Genomic DNA, 24733 nt, shown 5'->3' on the forward strand with positions numbered 1-24733 from the left:
TACAGATACTTGTTAGTGTACGTATGTACGTTCTCAGGGTGGCCGGAAGCTTTTCCATGTAGAACTAATCAGGCTAAGGAGGTGGTAAAAACCTTGTTAAAAGAAATAATACCAAGATTTTGAGTACCTTTAGGATTGTCATCAGATAGGGGTCCGCATTTTATAGCTGGGGTAGTGCAGGAATTAGCACGAATGTTAGATATAACCTGGAATTTGCATACCCCCTGGAGACCTCAGTCTAGTGGGCAGGTGGAAAGGATGAATCAAACCCTGAAAGGACAAATCAAAAAGATTTGCCAGGAAGCTAAACTGCACTGGCCTCAAGCTTTGCCTTTGGCCCTACTCAGGATTCAAATTAAACCAAGGGAAAAGGTAGGCGTAAGTCCATATGAGATATTATATGGCAAACCATATCATGCAACTGTATTAAAAGGGGAGGTACATGTGAGTGGGGACCAGGCCATTGCAGAGTATGTTATGTCACTTAATAAGATCTTGAATTCTTTAAGAAATACGTTACAGTGGAATAGACCGCTCACGCTGGAGAATTCTGTCCACGACATTCAGCCTGGGGACCAGGTGTACGTCAAGAAGTGGATCACGGATCCGCTACGGGAATCATGGAGTGGACCCCACCAGGTGATGATGACGACCTACACGGCGGTGAAGGTCCAGGGGATGGATGCTTGGATCCATTACACCAGGGTAAAGAAGGCACCATTCCAATGGGAAACCCAGATAGTGTCTCCAACCCGGATGATCTTCCGTGCAAAGCCGCCTTCTTAATTATATTACTGCTAGTGATCATGAGACTAGTACCCGTTCAAGGGTCTACTCTAGTACAGGTTGAAGAAACAAAGGTTACAGTCATGGAAGGGATGGATGTTCAATGAACTTGTGTTATCTTTGACAGCCAGAAAGTTGAGGCCGGTGAAGTTATTGCAATATGGCAACGGGGGGCTGAAAGAAGCCGAGGCAAGATAGGAGTCGGTTGGGATCAGGATAAACAACAAGAAAACACGGTACTGAATCTTACCAAGGTAACCACAAATGATACAGGAGAATATACATGTTTGGTCAAAATACGGGATAGTTTTGATTACAAAAGCGTGAGTATGAGGGTTTTGCCATGGACAGGTGATCGTGCTGAAAACATAAAGGTTAATCCAGTATCAATGGCAGTGGACATGTGGGATGGGCCACCTCTCAGAATAAATTGTTCCTTCCTAGTAAGATCAAGATATCAAAGGAACCTTTGGGTCAAATGGTGGAAGCAAAATAGGGAACTGACCTGGGACAGAATAGAGGACGGGACCAGTTGGTGGGAGAAGGAAGGCAAAGGTTGTGGGTGGTCAAGTGTCACTAATCCTAGAATAGGAAATGCATGGTGGAGGCATGACAGAATGTTATCCTTACAGAGACACGGTAGAAGGAGTAGACGGGAGGTTAATGATACAATAGAACCAAATACTGAGCAGGAAAACGTAGTGGTAGGATTAATCAGAGATTTTGGGATCATGCAGAATGTGACTAAAATAACAGCTTGCCTGCCATTGCCACAGGCTGCAGGTGAACCAATTCCCTGGGGAATAATACAAGTAACCAAAATGCCTGAAACATTCAAGAATGTTTCATGGTCCTGCCAGTCAGTTCCCAAACCAGTAGATGTATGGAGGGATTTGTGTGTGACCATTCGGGCTATGACTAGAGAGGAATGTGAAAAGAAATCCAATCATTATGGTTAGATTCAAAATACCAGGAGGTGTTTAATTGCAACCCCAATAGATGAGCCATGCAATACAGTACGAATAAGAACGAAATCCCAACAAAATGAGATGAGTTGTCAGAATGTCACACAGAATTTTGACACCTGGAATAGTTGGAAGACATTATGGGGACCTAGTGTTTTGGAACACTATAATTACCTTGGGGAAGTACAATGGTGCATCCAATGGTCAGGAGTAAAGAATCAGTCACATTATAGGGCCCTTATCACGTCTACATCTTCCCAAGAGTTCAGACCGCAGAAGGAGGATTGGAATTGTACTGAGGGTTTTAAATGTGATACACCGGAAGACCGAATCGGATTGGTACCGGTGAAAATGGCATTAAAGTGGGGATGCGAGTGTAGGGGGTATGATCACACGGTTAGCAGAGAGTCCATGGATGGGCCTATAGATTGCAGATATACTACTGTGCATAGCCCTGGAAATCTAGTCTGGGTGTTGGGACACGGACAGTGGACCACACATTTACCTCTAGATGGATCAGTAACACAAATCACCCTAGGGGTTCCCACATTGTGTCCATACTGGAAACAGAATAGATTGATCCAACGGAGAGGACTCAGAAAGAGGGAAGAATCCCTAGAGGAGCAGTGGCATGAACCTGGCTCAGGAGTACAATTTGGATGGATATTGGAGTCATTATTCCCTCCAGTAGCAACATATCGAAACAGGGAATGCTCAACAATTTGTTAGGACAGACAGAAAGGTTGCCAGCAGCTACTAAGAAGGGATTTAAAGATCTAAATTTGCAATTGCAAGCTACATCAAGAATGACCCTACAAAATAGAATGGCATTGGATTTGCTACTGTTAAAGGAACATGGAGTTTGTGGTTACCTGAGTAGGAGAATAGATCATTGCTGTGTACACATTCCAAATGTTACACTTGAAGTTGAGAAAGATATTTCTCAACTGGCAGAAGTGGAAACAAAAACCAAGGAAATTGAAAAGGAAGCACAGCATAACTGGATAGGAGCAGTATTTGATTCTTTGGGGCTTCACCTGTCTGGCTGGATTACGTCTGCTATACAATATGTACTAATGTTTTTAGCATTTTTAGTGACTATATGGATTGTATATAGATGCCTCTTAGGTGTGATCGAAAAGGAAAAGAGGTGATCTCTCCGGTTGCTGAAGGCGATGACCCGCGGGCGGCAGAACGAAGAACACTCCCCACCTCGTTATGAAGATGTTACTGTTGATTGAGCATCCTTGCAGCAGGACTGAAGGATGCTCAAAAAGGGGGAAATGTTGGAAAAGAAATGAAATTTAGCAAAATATTTAATTATAGTGAGTTGTGTGTGAACTGTTTTTTTAAAAAGTAGTTTTGTAGCCGTTGAAAGTGTGTGTTGGGTTTTGTGTGTAACCTAGCAGGTAGTCTTAGGGATTTAATAAATAATTAAACTAGTGCAGGAAAGTAAGAATGCTAACCTGTCTGGAGGCAGCATACAATGCTCTTAGAATAAAATAAGCAGAAGATTAATGATCTTGTTTGTGAACCAAGGAATGTATCACAAGGGGTCTGTGACTAGGCAAGGGGAACGGGGAACTGTTTCTTGGAGACTTTGTTGTGAATTGCACATATAAGAGGGAAGCACCCATACATGAATTTGGGGCCTCGGGTTTTAGGGACGTGAGTCCCCCAAGCTCCCCGGGCCCTTAATAAAGCACCCACAAAACTTATCCGAGTTTTGTGTCATTTATCAATCGGGCAACAGGAAAGCTTCTGTGAAAGATCAACTGAATCAGCACAAAATGACAAAAACAATCAAAAGCACTCATAAGACAATTGTTAAAAATGCAAACAATTCTGAGTTCCCAATGTGCCAACAGATTTCTTGGAGTGCCTTAGATCTGGCAGGAGGGATGCAGGGTTTTCTTAGCACAGTTTATCAGGAAGCTGAGTCACACATAGTGAACCTCTGGTCCATGGCCTCCTCAGTGCCATCGTGCAGCAAGGAGGCCCAGAGGCTGCTGTGCTCTGGTCCTGTCAGGGATGAACACAGCGGCTCTGTGGCCAGTGCCAGCTCCAGCTCCAGCAGCTCACAAGAGGAGACTCCTTCCAGAAGCTCTGCTGGCTCCAGTGTGGCAGACCAGCAGAGCCCACTGGAAGCCACCCTCCATTGCAGCCACCCCCAGCTGCGCCCATCATCACTGCAGAGCAGGAGCTGCCCCAGAGGAGCCGCGGCAGGAGCTCAGGGCAGTGGCAGGTCCCTGTGCCCAGGGCAGAGCCACAGAACCTCTGCTCCTGGCTGGGACAGGGTCTGCTCACCCCGGTGTCCCACCAAGAGGAGGGATCCTGGGCCCCAAACTCTGCCCAGCCCTGCAAAAGGCCACCCCGCCAGCAGTGCCAGCAAGGTTCCTGCAGCCATTCAGCCAAATCAGAGGAAACAAATGTCTCTGTAGCTGACACAGTCTCTGCACACAGCTTTCTCCCCCTTCTCCTAGTGCCTTTCCCTGACTCCAGCAAGAGCTGCAGGAAATGCTGTGTGAGCCATGATGATGGAAGAGCTACTGATAAAAACACTGGGGTGATGCTTTCAGAGGAGTCATGAATGGAAGACTGACCAACCTTCCAGCCAATGGTATGCCAAAAGTTTCCATTCTTTAAATAGTTGACTGCAATAAATTAGTAAAAAGAAAGATATGGAAACAAATTAAATCTCCCACAACTGCTGGCTTTCCTCAGGCTCCATGGTCTATGTATTGCTAGAGTCACTTCATTTAGGCAGAATATTAACTGCCCTGACTTGTTGGAGACTGACCACAAGGTCTCATCTGTGGTGAGCAGTCACTAAAATTAGCTCAGCAGAGGCATCTTCAGCTGTCCAAGTGTAGCAGAAATACATATTCTCTGCTTCATGGCTGTGTGACAGCAGCTGCTCGAGTGGATGTGTCAGTGCTGCTTCATGGATTACTCCTGGGAAGGAATTGTGTGCACAGGCACAGTATGATGGCTTTGATCTCCTTAAATTATTCCAATCAGACAATGGCCAGAACTTGTAGGCAAAAAGCATTGTGACAGAATAATTTACAATATTCTCCAAACTACTCCTGTGGTTTTGATTTTCTTACTGATTGGGTTCAGTGTCTGGCCTCAAGAAATCAGTCCAGAAAGAACAGGCAAACCTCAGCTTGCAAGTTAGAGTGCAAGTCTTTAATCTGCCGTTTTTGTAGCATGTACAAAAAACTTTTCAACATATTTGCAAAAAACTTTCTTAGTTCTTGCTATACCTATCCAGAACCTGACTCTCTCCTTGTTTTATTTTGATTTGAGATCCTTGCATGATTTTTTTCTGGACAGGAAAATAAGAACCAGCTGCAAATACAGACTACAAATGTGAATCTATACTGCAGGAACTGAGCTGTAGCTTGACCTATAGGCAAGAAGTGATGTCATGGTAAATGTGAACGTTTAGTGCTGGCATAGGAGCCTTCTGCAATGCTCCACCAACCCATGGTTCACACTGCTACAAACTCTCTTTCTGATGTTACAAAGAGTGTTGAAGAGCTGGCTGTAACTAAAAAAAATAGTTAGAATATTAATTTTTGTTAATATAGCAAACAATGACTATCTAATAATTCAGAGCTCATAGAAGTGAGTATTCAGATTTCCACTTAGTATGTGCTGGCAGTTTAAATTTGAAATCAACAGGTTTATCCAAATCAAGTTATCCATAGGAATTAATTTGCTCTATGATCTAACTAAAAATGCCTCATTGTCTGATAAGTTTAGTAGAAATTTGCAAAGTCAACAGTCCACAGATTTTCATTTCTTGTTTAGTGGCTATTCTGCAGGAAACCTTTTACAGACTAATCAGTTTGGATGTAATTAAAATTCCAGTACATTTCATCTAGCCATTTTGGTATTAGAACAAAACCATATGACTGCACAGCCTTTTAAAAAATATTTTAAAATAAATTTTCAAATCAACAGTCTGAGTAGGACTCAGAATAAAAACTCTACCAAACTTTAACTCCATTGGAAGATTCCCTTGTCACCCTTTGAATCAACTCTACATTCAGAAGATTAAAAGTCCCAATCATGGTGGTTTTGGTATGGTTAGGAACTGGGGAAGGGTCTTCTTCCTTCTCCACTCCATGCTGCAGTGCCTTTGGGATGTGGCCTGCTGGCCATTGTTTGTGCAGCCCTGGTATTTCTCTGTGAGGCAGAAAGTGCAATTGCATTTCCAGCCCAGAGCCCGTGAGGAGTGGGGCGTGCAGAGCTGTGCCAGACCCAGGCCAGCAGCTGTGCCCCAGAGGGTTTTGGTTCCTGCCCAGGGCAGCTGGTGCATCTCTGCCGTGAGTGCCTCCCCTTGCCAGGTGCCCATGGACAGCAGGTGCAGGGTTCTGCAAGGGGCATGGAACAGGGTGGGGATGTCTGCTGGCAACAGAGTGCAGCGGAGAGCAAACAGTCCAGGATGGTCCTGGAGTGTGTGACAGAGAACTCCTGACACAGCTGGTGACTGAGCCAGTGAGGGAAGGCACTGCTGGGCCTGCTGTTTGTGAGGAGAGGAGGGCTGCTGGGTGACAGGAGGGTTGGAGGCGGCCTTGGGCTCACTGATCACAAAATGCATGTGTTTGATTACCAGAGAAAGAACGAGAGACATTGGGGAAGTGTTGACCTGCAACAAATTGTGAATTTGTTAAGCTTTAACAGGCAGTGCTTGTCGCAGACATTATTTCATAGAAATCCTTTCTTTGGGATTTGTTCATCTTCTGGGAAGCTGAGGCCCCAGAAGAAGAATGTAAACAATTGTTATCGGCTGGTGTGGAATGTAACAGGTGCAGTGGTGATTGGTCTTCTGTGAGTGTTTGGAGTTGCTGACCACTCACAGGAGAGTTTGTCCTTGCTTTCTGCTGGACACAGAACTTTGTTATTCATTCTTTTCTATGCTATTCTTAGCTTAGCAGCATCTGCAACTTCTCTCTTTATTCTTTTAAGTATAGTAATAATGTATTATATATCATATATCAATAAATCCAGCCTTCTGATCATGAACTAAGATTCTCGTCCACTTCTCTCACCCTGAAGACCTTCATCAGGTCACTGTAATAAGTGCTTAGTCGTACCTTCCCTCACGCCAGTGGTTAATGTGTGCAAGTGGATGTCTTAGCCTTGAGAATAAAGACAGTGGGCCTACTGAGGAGGTAGCTGCAATGCATTCAAGCAGAAGAAGGCTCTTAACCATGGAAGGAGAATTTGATGAACAGGATGTTCACCACATGGCCAGCAGAGACCCTCAAGAGACCCCTACTCTAAATGTCAGTAATTTTTGGGAAATGATTTAAACATGTCAAACACTTTGTGAGAATGTTTAGCCTGTGAGTTTGAGCAAAGTAATGAATAACAGTAATGAAAGTAATGTCTTAGTTCCATGGATACTAACACGTGGGTGTGCATGTTTCAGGGCAGTGATTCTCACTCACCCAGCACTGAAATAAAGTAATGCCTCTTTTCTCACACTGAGCTGGCAGTGTGGATCGGCCCTGCTCGGTACTGTTCATTTTGGTCATTTCTATTGAAGCATAAAGAATGGTTGAAATGAAATCTTTTCCAGCTGTTTCCCTTTGGTTTACCTGTTTGAGGGTTAAAATTCTGTGCTGCAGGTGTGCTGGGTGTGTGCAGAGCAGTGCAGCCCCAGAAACCCCTTGGCTTGCCCACAGGTTGTCATGCCTTGTTGCCAGGTGTGCCCAGCTGTGGCAGGAGAAGGAGCCCGCAGCGCAGTGGGCACCGTGCCCTGCCCAGCCGGGGCTCTCTGGCACAGAGCAGCAGCAGCGCCAGCACCGTTCAACCCGCTCCTGCCTTGGCTTCCCCTGGCACACAGAAGCCTCTGGAAATCAGCACCGCCAGTGGCGTTCCCAGCTTGGAGCAGCTGCTGCTGGCGGGCAGATGCTGCCAGTTCAACTGCTGCCAAAGGGGAAGAAAGGCAGAGATGTATACACACCAGAGCCCTGGGCATGTCCAATAAAGGTGCAAATATGTGGGGAGATTTGTTAGGAAGGATTTCAGCTGTGATGCCAACAGTGGCTTCTCTTCTGGTTCCGTGTGTTCCAGACGAGTAATGCAATGGTTGGCTCTGACAATTAAGAAGTAGATGTTATGTGATGTTCAAATGTGTAGTGATGGTATTGTAATATATCCTCCCATAGTCCTCTTTCCCGTCCCCCTTGTAATAGCCTTGGTAGTCAGGGCATTTGGGGAGGGCTGGCTTGTGACCAGCCGGCAGGGTGTAACAACACCTGACCTCCAGTCAGGATGCAAGAAAGTGATCTCCACCAATGGACAGCAGAGAAAGAGCTGACTGACAAAAATTTTGGAGGGGCTAAGGGTATAAAAGGCAGAGCATCCTTTTTGTAGATAAGCAGCACATCAGATAGTCACAGAGACTCCCAATGCTGCAAGTTTTCCTTATTCAGTCCTTTGCTAAGGTTTACTAAACCTTTAAAATTTTAAAAGTGAGAGTCATTTCTCACATGTGCAATGCTGTGGGCCATTGTCTTGGTCTGGTTTCCTTTGCTTGTGTCCCATCTGAATGCTCAGCTGGGTTACAGGCTGTAGGTGCTTGGGGCACCCTTGGAGTTCCTCTTGGATCCCTGAACAACAGAGTTTGGCCCACATGGGAATTTGTGCTGCTTTGTGACAGAGAAGTAGTATCCAGGCTCTTTTGTGTTTGCTGTAGGGAAGGTTGGTTATTGCTTGGCATAAGTTCACAGACCAACATGGAGTGTTTGCTTTGTGATGTCAGGGCATGGTTGCCACCTTGTCGTAGTAACATCAGAAGGTGGCCTTGGTGCACAGAAGGCCTGAGTGTCAGAGCAGCCCTAGGCCTTCCTCACATCAGGAGAACTTTCCTCATTGGGGAATTTGTCAGTGGGTAGCTGCCCATTGACAAGAGCCTTGTTTTTTTATTATTTACCTAACCTTCAAAAATGACAATGTTTCACCATCCGGCCACAGCAGCTTTTGCTGCCTATGGCATTTCATTTTCCATGTATTACCTTACACATTTTGCACGTAAGTAGAGTTTTCCCTTCTGCTTAGGTTAGGGTGTATACTAACGTAGCTTTTGTATGTCTTCCTGCTCTTTCTTGGTGGCTGAGTTTCCGATTTTGAAAGAGAAAGAGCATTAGGATGCCACTGGTTTGGTAAAGCTCCTGCCAAGAGGTTCAGCTACAAAGGAGGTGTCTGTAGCCACAGGGGCAGCATTTGCAAGGGAACCTGCTGGGCTTCCATTCCCTCCACGGGAGAGTCTGTGGCAGCAGAGTCTGTCATTTCCTCTGTTTGCTGGGACAAGCAAGACACCTTTGAAAATGTAGACTGGCAGAGCTTCTTGGAAGGGCTTCTAAAAACTCTGCAGTTGTTCCCAGAATTCAGAGAAAGCTTCTTTCTTTTTAAATTTTGTCATGAAAGGATTTGACTGTCTAACTTGACCTCTTACCCAATGCTTAAATAGTGATTCCTTTTGCAAGGAAATGCAAACTCTAAAGCAGTGAGTGTCTGCCACAGCTCAGGGGGATTTTGGGGAAGCTTTTTCAGGCAACTGTTTCAAGCAAGTTGATGAGAATTAGTGCATGCAACTGATTTAAAAAAAAAAAAAAACGTCCTCAAGAAGAGGATTTAAAAAGCAGTTTTATGTGTTTGGTAGAACAGTAGCATTGAGTGTTAAAGAAGAATTTGCATTTTCTTGGTCATGTTTGTATTCATTTACTGGCTAAACAGGCCGAAGTGTAGGCACAGCCAAGAATATTGTCCTGATCTCTTGCTGGCTGTGCAAATTAATTGTGTCTCCTGGAGCAACATTGTGCAAAGGGAAATCATCTCTGTTTAGGTGGACTTGTTCTGTGGGATTCAGCAGCCCAGGCAGTTTTCTGACAGAAGCTGGTTCATTTTCCCTTCCCACTACAGGTCACCTGAAGCGTGTATTCAGCAGTGCTGAAGATACTGAGGTGAGTGAGAAAGGAACATTTCATGTTCCTGGTGCTTAAGAATGGCAGAGGAAAGCGTGAGCTTGGCCAGTAGCAGTAGACTGTAGAGGGCCAGCTAGGGAGGCTGAAAGAAAATCCATTTTCATGCCTGAAACAAAAGTAACAAAGGCAGCAATAGATATTTTTGAATTTCCTTCTCAGAGTTTGAAGAACTAAAAACCGAGTTTTGAAAAGAGAACGATGCTTGCTGACAGCAGATAGGAAAAATTTAATTAAGAGTGATTTCCTGTACAGTTGAATTAGATTAATTTAAACAGAGTCACTTAGAATCCTATTCCTATCAAACTTTATGATATCTACTTGGAACATGAGGTGGTAGAACAGGAAGGCCATCTTGCAATGGTGCCTGCAGTATCTGAAGTGCAATGGGCACCTTTGTGGCTGGGGAGCTGCGTGGGCCCAAAGGACGCAGGGCTGGCGGCCGTGAGCAGCTGAAGATGAGGCAGCGTGGGGCCAGGGGGCCCAGAAGGCCAAGGGCACGGTGGCTGTGCCAGCAGCAGTGGGGCAGCAGGAGCAGGGCAGGGAGCGTGGCCCTGTGCTGGGCAGCGCTGCGGCCACAGCTGGAGTGCTGTGTGCAGCTGTGGGCCCTGGGAAGCAGAAAGTCATGGAGGGGCTGCAGCGTGGGCACAGAGGGACAGGGGAGCTGGGCAAGGGGTGCAGCACAAGGCCAGGGAGGAGGGGCTGAGGGAGCTTTAGCCTGGACAATGGGGGCTCATGAGGGACCTTCAGGCAGACTTCCATAGATCCCTGCCTTGGATCCATAGAGCCAATGCTCAGCACGAGGGCTGTTTCCCTGACAAACATCCCTTCACTGCATCCAAGTGCTTTAGACACTGGAGCAGGTAACACTTTCATATTTTGTTTGTTTATTTGTTTGTTTTTTTGCTCAAAGGAGAAGCCTTGTATAATTTCTCTTTCTCCAGGGAGCTTTTTCTCAGTTTTCGCTGCCCTTTTCCATCACTGGCAGAAACACATCACTTTCAGGTTAACAGCTCCTGTGTCTTTTGGCAGCCCAGGGAATCAGTGTGTGTTGTGTTTGGGAATTGACCAGGAAATCAATGCCCTTGCATTCCAGCTGGTGCTCAGAGATTAGAGGAGCTGGAGGGGCTGGGCTGCATTTCTGATTCCAGCCACTTCAGCACCATCAGTGTGGTTGAGTCCAAGAGAAGAACTTGCCCGAGCACAGATGCACAAAGAGTGCAGTTCCCAGTGCAATGCTCTGGGTCTGGTTGCATTCCATAGGGACCCACATGCTCCAGATTCCCCAAGAGTGTGGCTTACTGAAGCAACAGGAGAGCAAGTTCAGGATGGCTGCTGATTGGGGCACTGCTACCGAGTGCTGATATGTGTAGTGACAGAAAGGACAGTATTGATTCAGGGTGACCCCCACGTGGCGAATAATGTGCTTTGACTCTATGATTTAGAAGGTTAAAGAAATGCTTTCTTAAGCTATGTTATATTACACTAGTACTATATTAAAACTATACTATGGAGATACTGTACTAAAAAGCTGCTAAAGAAAAACTTGTGACTGTCTCCAGACAGTCTAATTAGCTAATTAGCTAATCAAGCTAAACAACTACCACTAAAATCCAATTAACAAATCACTTCCAGTAAACAATCACTATAACACATTCTACATGTACTAAACAACAAGAACAGCAAATAGAGATTATAATTGCTTTCTCTTCTTCTCTAAGTTTCTCACTACCTTCCCTTAAAAAAAACCTAGGAGAGAAAACTGTATCTCTCTGTGTTCAAAGAATGTAAATACCACAGCACAGTAAAGAGAGATTATAAAAGTGAGTTCTCTCTGTCTATCTGTCTATTGAATCTTCCTGGCTCTGCTCCAAAGCAGTGTAAGATGCAAAGCTCACCTAAAGGCCATCCCTTCAGGAGAGGAGTAGAGACAAGTTCCATTGACTGATCCTGGGCAGGCAGAGATGTTTCCCCATCCAGAGATGGTTGCTTTTTCCCCTCATGTTTTCCTCCTGCACCCTCTTGTGCCCTGAAGCCTTCTTTTTATCCTTTAAATTTTTACATGTCCTGAGGCAGTGGACCTATCCCATGCTGTAGCTGAGGTCTGGTGACTTTGCTCATACACGCATTACATGACACATGGTTTCCTTCACTGGCATCCCCAGGGCTGTGTAGGTGCATTCGTTAATGGGGCCTTATGAGAAACTCGGTTACTGCTGGTCAGAATTCTCAGTTGACAAAAGAGGGAGAAGAAACACCTTGGTCCTCCTCCATATACTGAGATGGCCATAGAGGTTCTCTGACTTCCATCAGAGATCTTTGCATGCATCCTTATCTCCTGAATGACCCAGTTTTGTAACAAGAGTGTGGATGTCAGGAAGGAGGAATGCTGGTGCAGGCCTGTTATTGGACACTGACTACTGGTTTCTATGCTTGTCCCCTTCAAGCTTAACCAGCGGCATTATGTCGACGTGACCTTCCTCATCTAACCAACTGTCCACAAAGCTCTCCACACTTCCCCCGTTTTTCTGTTGGACAAGCATAGTCTGATTAAATGCAGTGGATATCAGCCTTTGCACCATGTTCTGTAAGCACATGCAAAAATATGGCAAAATTAACACTACTAACAGAGCTATAATGCCCACTATAATGCTAACTTTAACAACAGAATGTAACCATGATCCCAGGCCTAACGATGAGAGCCATCCATCAATACCGAAACCTCATTCTACCTGTAACTTTCCAGTCAACCTTTGCAATTCAGCGAGCTGGGCATGAATGGACTGTGAATGGTCAGAAAGATTTATGCAACACATGCCCTCAAATTTTTCACAGCCATGGCCTTGTGCAAGTAAAAGAAGGTCAATCGCAGCTCTATTTTGAAGCGTTGCATGACGAATAGAATCGACATCAAGCAAAAGGTTAGAAAGTGCCAAAGAGGTGGCATTGGTTTGCTTTGCAAGCCAGCATCCCAAATTATTTAGGGCACCATGGGCACCTGCAACTGCCACCACTGGAGTCAGAAAGGATGCTGCAATTATGACCCCTGGGGACCAAAATTTTACATCGTCTTTGCAGTCAGCAGTAAATGCATGGATCATTCTCTTATGTCGATGACGGTGGCAGTTCATGTTTAATATCATGGATGTATTGGGTGTAAGCAGAGATAGCCGTCCAATTGTACATGGCCCCCCGCACAGCATTGATGGGACACCAGGCCAAGCCCGGTCCCCACAGATTAAGAAGTAACCTGCTGGCAGTTGAATAGGGTCATTTGATGAGATTGACACTTTCCCTGTGGTATAATTGCACCAAGCTGTTGCATTACGATACACAGCCATGCTGGAAGTTACAACAGTGGAATGGTTTTTTGCTGAAAGCTGGCTTCTATGGTTAAAATTAATACATGCATCTGCCATCACTGAACGTAATAGCTCCAATTCTTGGGATTCCTGTGGTGCTATGGGGAAGTGAGAAACCCATCGGTCCCAATTATCTACACTTGTCTTAGGATTGTCAGTTTTGCAAGTGGGTACACCTGAGGGACATGGCCAGGGATCTGCTGGTAGCCCTACCAAGCAAGTCGTAAATGGATTACTGGGAGAAGATAATGACAGGCAACTTGCCTCCTGGTTAGTTAAGTTTGCCAGGGCGACCCAAATGTTAGTCTTAGGCTGAGGTGGGGCGCATGCATGATGAGTTTTCATTTCTCCGGCAGCATCTGCACTGTCTGCCAAGAGGGTGAGCAATGTAAAGCATAAATGTGCCACATCACCCTGGTCTCCCCAGGTGCTGCTTTGAACTACCCAGACATTTGGGAGATAAACATGTTTCCCGCAAGTCATTAAGGATGTCTCTTCTTTCCTTTCCTCTTCTTTCTCCTTGATCTGCCCAGATTTAACCTCTTTAGGTCTCTCAGACAATTGTCCCACGTTTGGTTGGGATCTTGATCTGCAGAAATTGGACCTATTAAACTTGTCTGTGAAAGGGGAATACCCCTTACCACACTTAGTCTGAAAAATATGCAACTTGGACTGTCCCAAAGCATGTTTAACTAAATGCTGAGTTTCCCACCTAAACCATGCAATAATTTTCTGTTCTGGTGACTCATACAACTGTAACCCTTGGTAGCCAGGTAATCCTGTAAAGGCCTGAAGTTTTGCTTGCCAGGAGCCCAACTGCCAATAAAATCCACAGATCCTGCACCACAAGTCAGGTAATTGAGTCTGATGTACCCACTTAGTTTGCTGACAACACCCGCAAAAAAACAATACCCATGCAGCTGTCTATCATGACAATCAATACAAGCTAGGTTCCTAAGCCCTCTAACTTCAAATGTAGAAAGCGCTTGAAGCAGGCTTAATATATAATCTAGGGATTTGCAACGATCAATCGCTAGGTTGGTAGCCAAAATACACTGTCCTTTCAGCTTGAGAAGTATTGGTCGAAGGATGATCAACAGCTTCGTCTCTATTCGCTGACAGTCTTCCGTGCTCAGTTGATGGAGTTCTGGTTGTTCCATCTAACACAGCTGCGCAGGTCCATTCAGCAGGTACCCATAAGGATCCTGCAGGAGTAGAGACACAAAGATATCCTCGGCCCCAATATAACACCTTAGCAGGACCTTGCCATTGTCCTGTTTTGGGATCTCTGTATTTTACCCATATGTCTTGCTTTACACTTTCTTTCTCCTGTACATAGTGGCGAATTACAGCAGGGACCTTGCTTTCCCCAAAAACACACAAGTGATTTAAAACAAATAAACGCCTTAACAGTCTTTCTTGTGGCTCTCTAATATCCTTGTATTTACCTAGATATCTTTTCAAGGTACCATTAGCTCTTTCTACGATCGCTTGCCCAGTCAGGGAATTAGGAATGCCTGTCACATGTTCTATCCCCTACATTTGCATGAACTGCTTTATTCTTTTTCTGCAGCAGGCAGGCCCGTTATCTGTCTTAATACACAGTCGCACTCCCATTACAGCAAAGCAGCTGCTGAGATGCCTCTCCACTTGTCCCGCTTTCTCACCAGTCCATATAAAATGACTATAGGTGTCTGTAGTAACATGCACATACTTCATCCTACCAAACTCAGCAACATGCATGACATCCATTTGCCAGGTCTCATTTGTACTCAACTCTCTTGGGTTAACTCCCAGACCTAACCCACAGCCCCCATTATGATGACTACATATGGGACAGGCTTTGACTATTGCCCATGCCTCTTCCATAGATATCTGAAATTCTCTATGGAGGCCCTTTGCATTTTGGTGAAACATGGAATGTGCCTCTCTGGCCATAGTCTGCCTGGGAATTGGAGTCCCAACTTGTGTAATTGAGACTAACTTATCTGCTCATGCATTACCCTCTCCCAGACCAATATCCCATTTGTGACTTCTGATATGGATAAGAGAAAAGGGATGTTTTCTCAGCTTAATCGCCCTCTGTAACTGAATAAACAGCTCATGTAACCTCCTGTTTTGAACCTCTTTTATAGAGGCATCCTCTATCCGCTCACACACTCCTGCAACATACAAAGAATCTGTCACTATGTTGAGGGGCCCCGAAAAATGCATCATGGCTCATACAACAGCCAATAGCTCCATCGTTTGTAAAGTATCCGACTCAGAAGCCTGGAGAATTTGATGGTGCCATTGTCCCTTTTCCTGCCAGGTCACTGCAGCAGTTCTTGATTTTCTTCCTGCATCCATGTAGGCTGTTATAGCATCCGACAGGGCCTTCTGTGATCTTTTTGGGCATTGAATCCAACCCCACTGCCCTACCCAGTTCAATCGTATATTGGGAATATCATCAGTGGCAATCACGCTTCCAGCTCCCAGCAGGGCCTCTTGTAATTCCATACTGTTTATCAGGTACCAGGTCAATGTATCTTTCTTCATTGGTATCAGTATCTGATCAGGCTCCTTTCCCGTAATCTGTAATGTCCGTTCACGACCCTTCTTTAGCAGGTCAGCCAAAATTTCAATTTTTTGAAGAAGGGTTTTATGCTGTTGAAGTGGAGGAGATATCCATTCTAAGGCCCATGCCTCCCCCGTTTTACTGTCTTTCTGAATAAGTGCACCCAGTAAAAATTTAGTTCACATCAAACTGTCAGCTGTATGGGGAGGTTAAGATCTCGTCTCCGGACACTGCCCTGTGTCACACATCCAATATCTGCTGAAGTGCTTTAATCTGCTCAGAGGTTATATGGACAGGTTGTGCTGGGTCAGTCCCTTTTAGTAAAGGTCGAAGTTCATCTAACAACTCATTTGGGATGCCCACAATAGGGCGCAGCCATTGCAGATCACCAAGTAACTTTTAAGCATCATGCAATGTATGTATTTTAATATTCAATTCCAATTTCTGGGGGGTAACAACCTGATCAGTAAGTGTCCATCCCAAATATTTCCAGGGTGCAGATAATTGAATTTTTTCAGGAGCTACAACTAAGCCATGTAGTTCCAGGGCCTTATGTATTTCTTGAATTTGTTGGCCGGTAAAAGGTTGCGGCTGCACAAATAAAATATCGTCCCTGTAATGATAAATGGTTGCTTTGGCCCAGGCCTGTCGCAAAGGTTGTAAAGCATTGTCAACATACAGCTGACACAAGGGGGCGCTGTTGCGCATGCCCTGTGGAAGAGTAAGCCATTCAAATCTCCTGTCTGGTTCTTCCCTGTTTAAAGCCGGTAAGGTAAATGCAAACCTCCGAGTGTCTCGAGGGTGAAGAGCAATAGTAAAAAAACAGTCCTTCAGATCCACAATTAACAGTGGCTAGTCCTTTGGCAACATGGCTGGGTTAGGCAAACTTGGTTGTAAGGCTCCCATAGACTCCATTTGTTCATTTACAGCCCGTAAATCTTGTAGCAAACGATACTTTCCTGACTTCTTTTTAATAACAAAAATAGGGGTATTCCATGGGCTTACTGACAACTGTAGATGACCCTGGTCATATTGTTCTTGTACTAGTACATGTGCTTGTTCCAGACTTTCCCTTTTTAATGGCCATTGCTTAACCCACACTGGTGTGTCCGTGGTCCAAATGAGTGGGATTGGGAAAGTCCACGCAATGGCCATTAGCCCAAAGGGTACTCATTTGTCAGCACAACCCCCATTTGAGCCAAAATGTCCCGACCAATGAGGCACTGCACAGTAGGGGGCAAAGGCACAACTGAGAAAATACTCCGTAAAATTTTTCCGTTGATAGTTACTGATAACATGGGTGATTTCCTTGCAAGCGTTAAGCCTCCAACCCCGGTAACTGCTACTGTGGTTGGCTGTAACGGCCAGTTGTGGGGCCAGCAATCCGGGCTGATAATGCTGGAGTCTGCGCCAGTATCTAATAAACCTTCCAAGGTTTGCCTGTCACCCTGATACTCTATCAATACAGCACATTTTGGCCGATCGTTTAAGTTCATTGTTAACAGAGTAAGTCCTCCAGTGGAGCCAAAGCCCCGTTCCCCCCTGGACTGTGATTGATGAGGGGATAATGTTTTAGTCATTTGTTCCAATGGAACTAACTGAGCTATCCTCTGTCCTTTCTCGATTTGTATCGGTGGAAAAGGAGTATGTCACATAACACAAATTTCCCCAGTAAAATCAGCGTCTATTACCCCAGTTAAAACAAATAATCTCATCATGGTAGCTGATGATCGCCCCAGAAGCAAAGCTCCCATAGGTTGTCCATCAATGATGATTGGTCCCTTTATTGCAGTCGGGACCTTTTCCGGTTGGGTGGTCATCAATGTTACCACTACTGAGGCTGCCACGTCCAGCCCGAGGCTCCTGGCGGTGGCTGGTTGAAGGGGGGCTGGGCTGAGGTGTTGACAGCTGCTACTTGTGTCTGGGGGCCGCGGCTGTTGGGCGCGCTGGGCCTCGCATTTCCCAAGCGGCGTCGGCAGGCTCCGGTGTTGTGAGTATCCAAGTGACAACTGTGGCACCAGCTGCTTGGCAGGCTCGCTGAGTAAATCCCATACCTCTGCACCAGTAACATTTAAATTGGCCAGTAGATGGAGATCGTGGACTATTTGTTGCTGCTGCCTGTAGGGGCGCAAGGGCAGCGAGGACTTGGCTCTGCGATGCTGCTGCCTGCTCCTTCAATCCTGCCCCTAGCTCTTTAATAGCTTCTGCTAACATTGCCTGACTCCCTACGGGCACATTTGCCATGCGTTCTAAAGCTTCTTCTATAGTCCAATTAGCTCCTAGGGTATTTAACACATTTTTCGTAGCCTGGTTGCTATTTTGAAGCATGCACTGCTTGAGTAAGGCCCCTTTCATGAAATCTGCTACTCCAGCTCGCTCGATAGCATCGGCCACCTTATCGATAAAAGATCCAAACAATTCATCCCTTCCTTGTTTTATACCCATGTATGAGGGAACCCTGCCTGGTTCTTTTATCCTGTCTATAGCCAGTCTCACCAGTCTCATAGCCTCTCAACATTTATCAGGACCAATTAACGCTTGTGCTTCTGTTCGAGCAAAAACCCCTATACCCAATAATTCATCTAAGGTTACCCCATGTAAAGGGTCACCAGGTTGCCGAACAACTGCTACGCACTCCTGGCAGAGTGCTTGCCAATGTGCATTAAACAGAAGCTGCTAAAGTTGAGTAAAAATAAGCTTCACTATTCCTCTACAATCGGCTGGCAATAACACCTGGGTCCCCCAAAAATAGTCAAGCATTTGCTTTGTGGGCTTACCGGTCACCCCAAATTGACTAACTGTGGACCGTAACTGTGACAACAATTTCCAATCTAGAGCAGTAATTGCTGCCTGTAATCCACCCCCGTCCAGAGGAGTATACACCACCGGGCAAGCCACTTCCATAGCTGCTGCCATAGCCTCACAATCCCCCGAATCCGTGATCTCTTTTGCTACCACTGCCCATGCCTTCCTCCGCTCTTGTGCAATGGCCCCCGCTAGGTCACTCTCTGCCCCAGGGATCGGCTCATTGCTAGGAGGGGGAGAGGGAGGGTCTGGCCAGGGCACAGGTGGTGCGGATGGTGCTGTTATGGGGGTGAGTTGCTGCTTGAAGCAGGAGCCGATGTTGGTGGCAAGATAACTGTGGATGTGGCAGGGGGTAATGGGCAATCTGACCAATCTCCATAACTTTTATTCTTACTATGAGCAGCAGTAGCTTGCTGTGCAGCCTTCTTTTCTACCTGATATTGTTCTAACTCATTATGCACCACTCGCCATAACTTTCCTAACTTCTTTGAAGTTTTATCATCATCTAAAACCGCCTCCCACAGCTTATCTCCAAACTTTCGCCACTCACTTAATTCATGGACTGTATGAGGATTTTGGAAGAATCCCTGTGCATACCCATAAGCTAATAACCCATGAAGCTCTTTCTGCAAATCTATGCTCTTAACCTGTAGCTTTTTTAAAAAGCAAGTAAATAAATCATATGCTGCTTGCCTTTCCATTTTAAAAATGTCCGCACTGTTGCAGCCCCACAAGGTTTCAGCAGCACGTATCGGCCGGGCTCTCCTTTGAAGTCACCCAGGGTGCAGCACCACCCCTGTTTTCAGCGGTGCTTTTTTGCCGTCCTTGCTGCAACAGGACCTGAACTCCTTCACCGATCCCCCGTGGTCGCCATTACCGGTATCACGTCGTTGGGGTCACCATGCTGTTGGGATCAGCGGGAGAAATGCGACATGCAATATGAGTGATCAGCAAATCTCAAACTTTATTGATAGGTACACATCTCTATGTCAATGTTAATGAGGCTCATACATATTGCAAAGGTGAGCTCACTATTGGTTAGTTACTTATCAGGCAACTATGCCAACTTCTGCATTCTTGTGGATATTTTATTGAAACTTTTCTTCATACTTCTGCCAAAGATGCTCTCCCCTATCCTGCTGTTGCACCAAGGGCACAATGTCCTTGCCTGTTATTGGACACTGACTGCTGACTCCTATACTTGTCCCCTTCAGGCTTAACCAGTGGCATTATGTTGACATGACCTTTCTCATCAAACCAACTGTCCACAAAGCTCTACACACGATTCTCCATCTAAGACTGCATCATGAATAACTCTTGACCAGCGTTACTGTATTGGATCTTTTTCTGGCTTGGGAGCCTGTGGAGGTGACACAAGCCACCCAGGGACTCGTAGAGCAGTAGGAGTGATAAGCACTGAAGTGGAAAGGGGTGTAGGTAAAACTTCTGATTTTTTCACGTTTTCTGTTTGTTTTTCTAATTGTTCTTGCCAAGAGGATAATTCTGCTATTTTCTTTAGTATTTCTTGAAGTGGATCATTAAGTTTAGGGTATTGTGATTCATGAGTTTGATTTCTTTCTTCTTCTTCCTTGAATTCATCTGACGATGTTTCAGGCAAGGGGGGATACAAATGGGAGGAGCACGGTGAATGACACGAAGAACGAGAACAATATGGAGAAAAATATTCTTTTTTCTTTTTATCTTGCCTGCAAGCTGTAACTTCTCTTTTTGGTCTCACACCACTAATCGCTCTGAGTGATTTATTGTTCTGCTTTTCTCCTGCAAGAGGGTGATCGAGTACTTCTTTTTGGTTTCGGTCACCTGTAAAAAGTTCCTGTGGGGAAACTTCTTCTTTTTGTGATACACTACCTATAATTTCTTGCAAAGTAGAGCAAACAGGAGTGGTAATTCCATTCAGAGGTTGAGTATTTCTGACCCCAAAGAAGGTAGCAAGACGTGATGGTTTAGGAGATGTTGGGTTTTTTATTTCTCGTTGCCGTTCACTAACATTGCCTCCTAAAGCTTCAGTGGCTGCAGCAGCCATGTTTTTCTTAGCTTTCATAGTTTCTAAACTGTTAATAATAGATTTACAGGTGGCTCCTAACTCTTTTGCTTCTTTTCCATCTTTTCCTCCTTCTATTGTGCTATCCCAAAGATGGCTTCCTACCTCTTTCCACTCAGTTGTACTAAATAGCAGGGAAGGCTCAAGAAATTGTTTTCTTTTTCATGCCCATTTCACTAGGGCTTTTATTTCTGTTTCTTTTATGTCCTCGCCTCTCTTAGAGAGGATACTTGTGAACAATCTAATTGCCACATCTAATTCCATTGCAGTATTACCTTGGCAGGGGCTTGTTCGGCCACTTAAGCTCTGGACTCTGGTCTCTGTGTTTGCCCACCAGGTCTCTCCTGCCTCCGACTCTCTGGATCCCAAATCAGGTTCCTGCCTGATGCTTCAGAGTCTTCCACATTTAGGCAAACCGCATTCAAGCATCTCAGAGGGTCCCTGCTCGTGGCGCCAGTATGAAGAGGGTCCCACAGAGAGTCGGCTGAGTAATGACAATCACACCAATGTGGCTACATGTCCTCTTCCTTTATTTAGCAATTTTGTCATATTTATGCTTCTATACACTTGTCTCACACCACCACTGCTTAATGCTTATTGGTTAAGTGTCTGTATTCACACATACATGTTACTTGTGGATAGGTTGCCACACTGTAAGCATTTTAGCTAAGGTGAGCTAAATTAGCAGTTATTTGGCATCCGGCTTCGTCCTTGCACAATGCTTATTCTTCCTTGTATCTATTCAAGGACAGGACATGGTCTATCTTGTTCCAAGGATGGTACATGGTCTTCAAAGTAACTCTGCAATCTGCAGGCCAGGGTCATCCAATTCCTGTAGGAGTATAGCATGCCCTTGTTCTGCCAAGAATTCTTCTACAAGCCCACTTCCAAGCTTTTAAAACTAGGGCAGCCACTTCCAACATGTCCAGTCCGTGGCTCTCACACCACGGACTTAGGAGTAATAAAGACCAGTCATCATATTTTTCAAATATTTTCTTTAAAATAGGAGTCCATACCTGCAGAAGGGATCCACCAGTTTCAAAGCCCCTGCTCCCATGCTAGTGGTGTCTTCCACTTTGTGGTGGTTGGACCGAAAATGGGATTTCTGGGGTGCTGTGGTCACTACCATCAGGCCAATGGATGCTCAGATTGTAGGACCGCCTCTGAGAAAAAACACAGAGGTTAAAACCCAGAGCTGCACGCCCCAGGAGCTTCTTGGGACATCTGTCGGGAAAGGCTTTGGATCTCTCCCCCTGTCCCAGCTGCTGGCTGGGTGGGGGGAGGGGAGAAGCCACGCAGCCATGAGGTAGGCCCAGCCCAAGGATGGAAGGGTGGAAGAGACCAAGAGACATCAGACAGGCCCCCACAGGGAAGAGAGAGAGAGAGAGAGAGAGGGAGAGACAGCGTCTGAATTCGATAGCGGCGCTGGCCCAGGAGGAGAAGGGGGGGAGTGCAAGGGCAGCGTGGGAGTTCTGGAGCTCTGGGACAGGCAGAGACTGAAAATTTTAACCCTTTTCCTGCATGATTGAGACCTTGCAAAATGCTGATCCTCCTGGAGCTGAATAAGAAGAGAGATAAGAGATGAGATGAGATGAGATGAGATGAGATGAGATGAGATGAGATGAGATGAGATGAGATGAGATGAGATGAGATGAGATGAGATGAGATGAGATAACAAGGGATAGGCCCAAGGGAAGTGGAGAAGACTCTTGAGTGGGAGAGAGATGACGGAGTGGCCTTTTGGCTGGACTTTTCTTGTGTGGCCATACACTGAACCAGTTTTTTTCCTGTGACACAGAGACTGCATTTAGGGGGAGGCAGTGCCTCAGAACCGGGAGGGTTCAGTGTGAGTACCCCTCGGCCCCAGGGGGTGAAAAAATGGGGGGGACAGATGTCCCGAAGGAGAGACTGTGCCTTTCTTTTTGGAGTGAGACAAGGCATCCTTGAAAGACAACCCTAGAACAAGGTCTGCTCCATGCACAGTGGTGAGAGCACTGGGCATGCAAGGAAAGATGTCACGATGGCAAAAGGACTTTCCTGGCGGTGCTGAGTGACATGGAAACACACGAGGTTTCAACGTGTTTCCAAGGGAAGCCGATGGTACAAGAAGGACTCCTCTCCTCTTCATGAACTGAAGATTGAGTATTCTAAAGGGTGGTGCCGGACTGAGAGTTGGTGATTTGGGGGAATGTATTGCATTGGGAAATTTTGGTGGGGAGGAGGAGGAAAGTGCTTTTTGTAAGGTTTTCAATTTTTTTCCCTTATAGTTTTTTCTTCTTTTCTTGTAGTTTAGTTAATAAAGTTTTCTTTATTTCTAAGCTGGAGCCTGCTTTGCTTATTCCTGGTCACATCTCACAGCAGACACCAGAGATAATGTATTCTCATGGGGGCACTGGCTCTGTGCCAGGCCTAAACCATGACACACTTACAAAAAGAAAACTAATAAGAAGGAAAAAAAAGAGGGTCCAGACCAATCACAGCTCTTTATGCCACTCTTTGCAGCTCTAAGGCTGAAGGAAACTCTTCCTGGTTGCCCTGCAGTGCTGGAGGCCGCCCTTCACAGCTCAAAGGCTGTGGGCAGCTCCTCTTTGCCGCCCCATCCATCTCTCCACTCTATCAGCAGCAGCTGTTGTGATCACGTCAGGGTCACCAATGGGGTCGCAGTGTCTGAGTAATATCAGACAATATCAAAAACCCGAGAAAGCCTTTGCCTGGCGTGTTCCTGCTGGGAATGCCAGCAGAGCGCAGGCACTCCGCAGCTCTTCCCGAGACACAAAGTGAAGTGTGAGAACAGGCATTTCACTCCTCTCCCTTGCAGCAGCAGCTCGGCGCAGCTCTGTCCTATTTTAACCCTGCCATCTGCTCGCAGCTCCTCCCGTCCCCGGGCAGGCAGAGCAGCTCCATCGGAGCCTCCCTGCGCTCCCACCTGCCCCGCTGCGGTCGTGCCCCGGGTACCACAGCGGGAGGGAGGGAGGGATCTCCTTAAACACCCATCCACTCATCACTCCCGAGCCTTGGCAGGCCAGGGAAGATGCTGGATCCACCCCACTATCGTGTCACTCTGGTCTTCCCGGTCCCAGCGGGTTTAATGGTGCTATTAGAATCGTTTTAGTCAATAAAAGTAGATTTGTTTCACTGAGTCATGACTCAAAACCAAGACTTTGCTCCATTTACAAAAGCAAATCACCATCTTGCACATGCCAAGCACAGATTTCAGCTCCGAAAGTGAAGCCTGGGGAGTGTTTCCAGCCAGAGGGAGAATGGAAAACTGCATCTGCAAAAGCTAGGAAACGTTTTTCTCATTTATCTTGTTTTGATAAACAGAGAGGATATCCTGTGGAATACCAGCTCCTGAAGAAACCTGATGAACTCATTCTACATCAAGCAACTTAATCATGGATTAATAGAGGGGAGAGCAACAGCAGGAGATGCCATGGGACCAGGGACTGCAACACAACCCACGGATAATTCCAGCCAGTTCCTAGGTGGGAAGCCCTCGAGGAAAACTTGGGAGCCACAGAAAGCACCAGCAATTCTTTCTGCTTTCTGATTCATCCCTACTCACCCACCCACATGCCACGGCAGAGGAGGCTATAACTGCTACATTTAGGATGACATTTAAAAATCAAGGTTGTGCTGCTGATGGTCATTAAAAATCCCACAGCGTTTTTCAGAAACAAGTGGGTACTCACATCGGTGTCCCTGCCAAGTATCAGCACAGCAGTCATTTTTTTCTAGCAACTTCAATTAAAAGATAAAAGAAAATTGTGCCCACCTATAATTACTGTTCTTACTGTTGCTGTTAGTTTTTAAACATTCACTATATACCTTTACATTTCCTAAATACAAATTAAGAAAACATTCCTTTCCAAGTGTCAGGTTCATCTCTGTTAACATCAGACAGCTACAATTAAGACTTCCAGCCCATAAGAGCTGCCTGGGCTCCCTAAGTAACATGTCCTGACCTGTGGTCTGCATGTCCCTAGAGACCCCATGTCTGTTTTTCCATGGGACTTGCCCTGGCTAACCCAGAGAGGCAAATCCACTGCCTAGAGCTTTAGGGTCACTCTAAAGGGGGCTGCATCTGTTCTGAAAAGCATCTGAGAAATTCAAGGTCAGCAGCAGCAAGCAGAAAAGATGATTTATCTAATGGGAGATGGGGCTGCCTTTGACTCCTGCCTTAGCTGGAATGA

The sequence above is a fragment of the Melospiza melodia genome, unplaced genomic scaffold, assembly GCF_035770615.1.
Source record: "Melospiza melodia melodia isolate bMelMel2 unplaced genomic scaffold, bMelMel2.pri scaffold_37, whole genome shotgun sequence".
Classification (NCBI taxonomy): Eukaryota; Metazoa; Chordata; class Aves; order Passeriformes; family Passerellidae; genus Melospiza; species Melospiza melodia.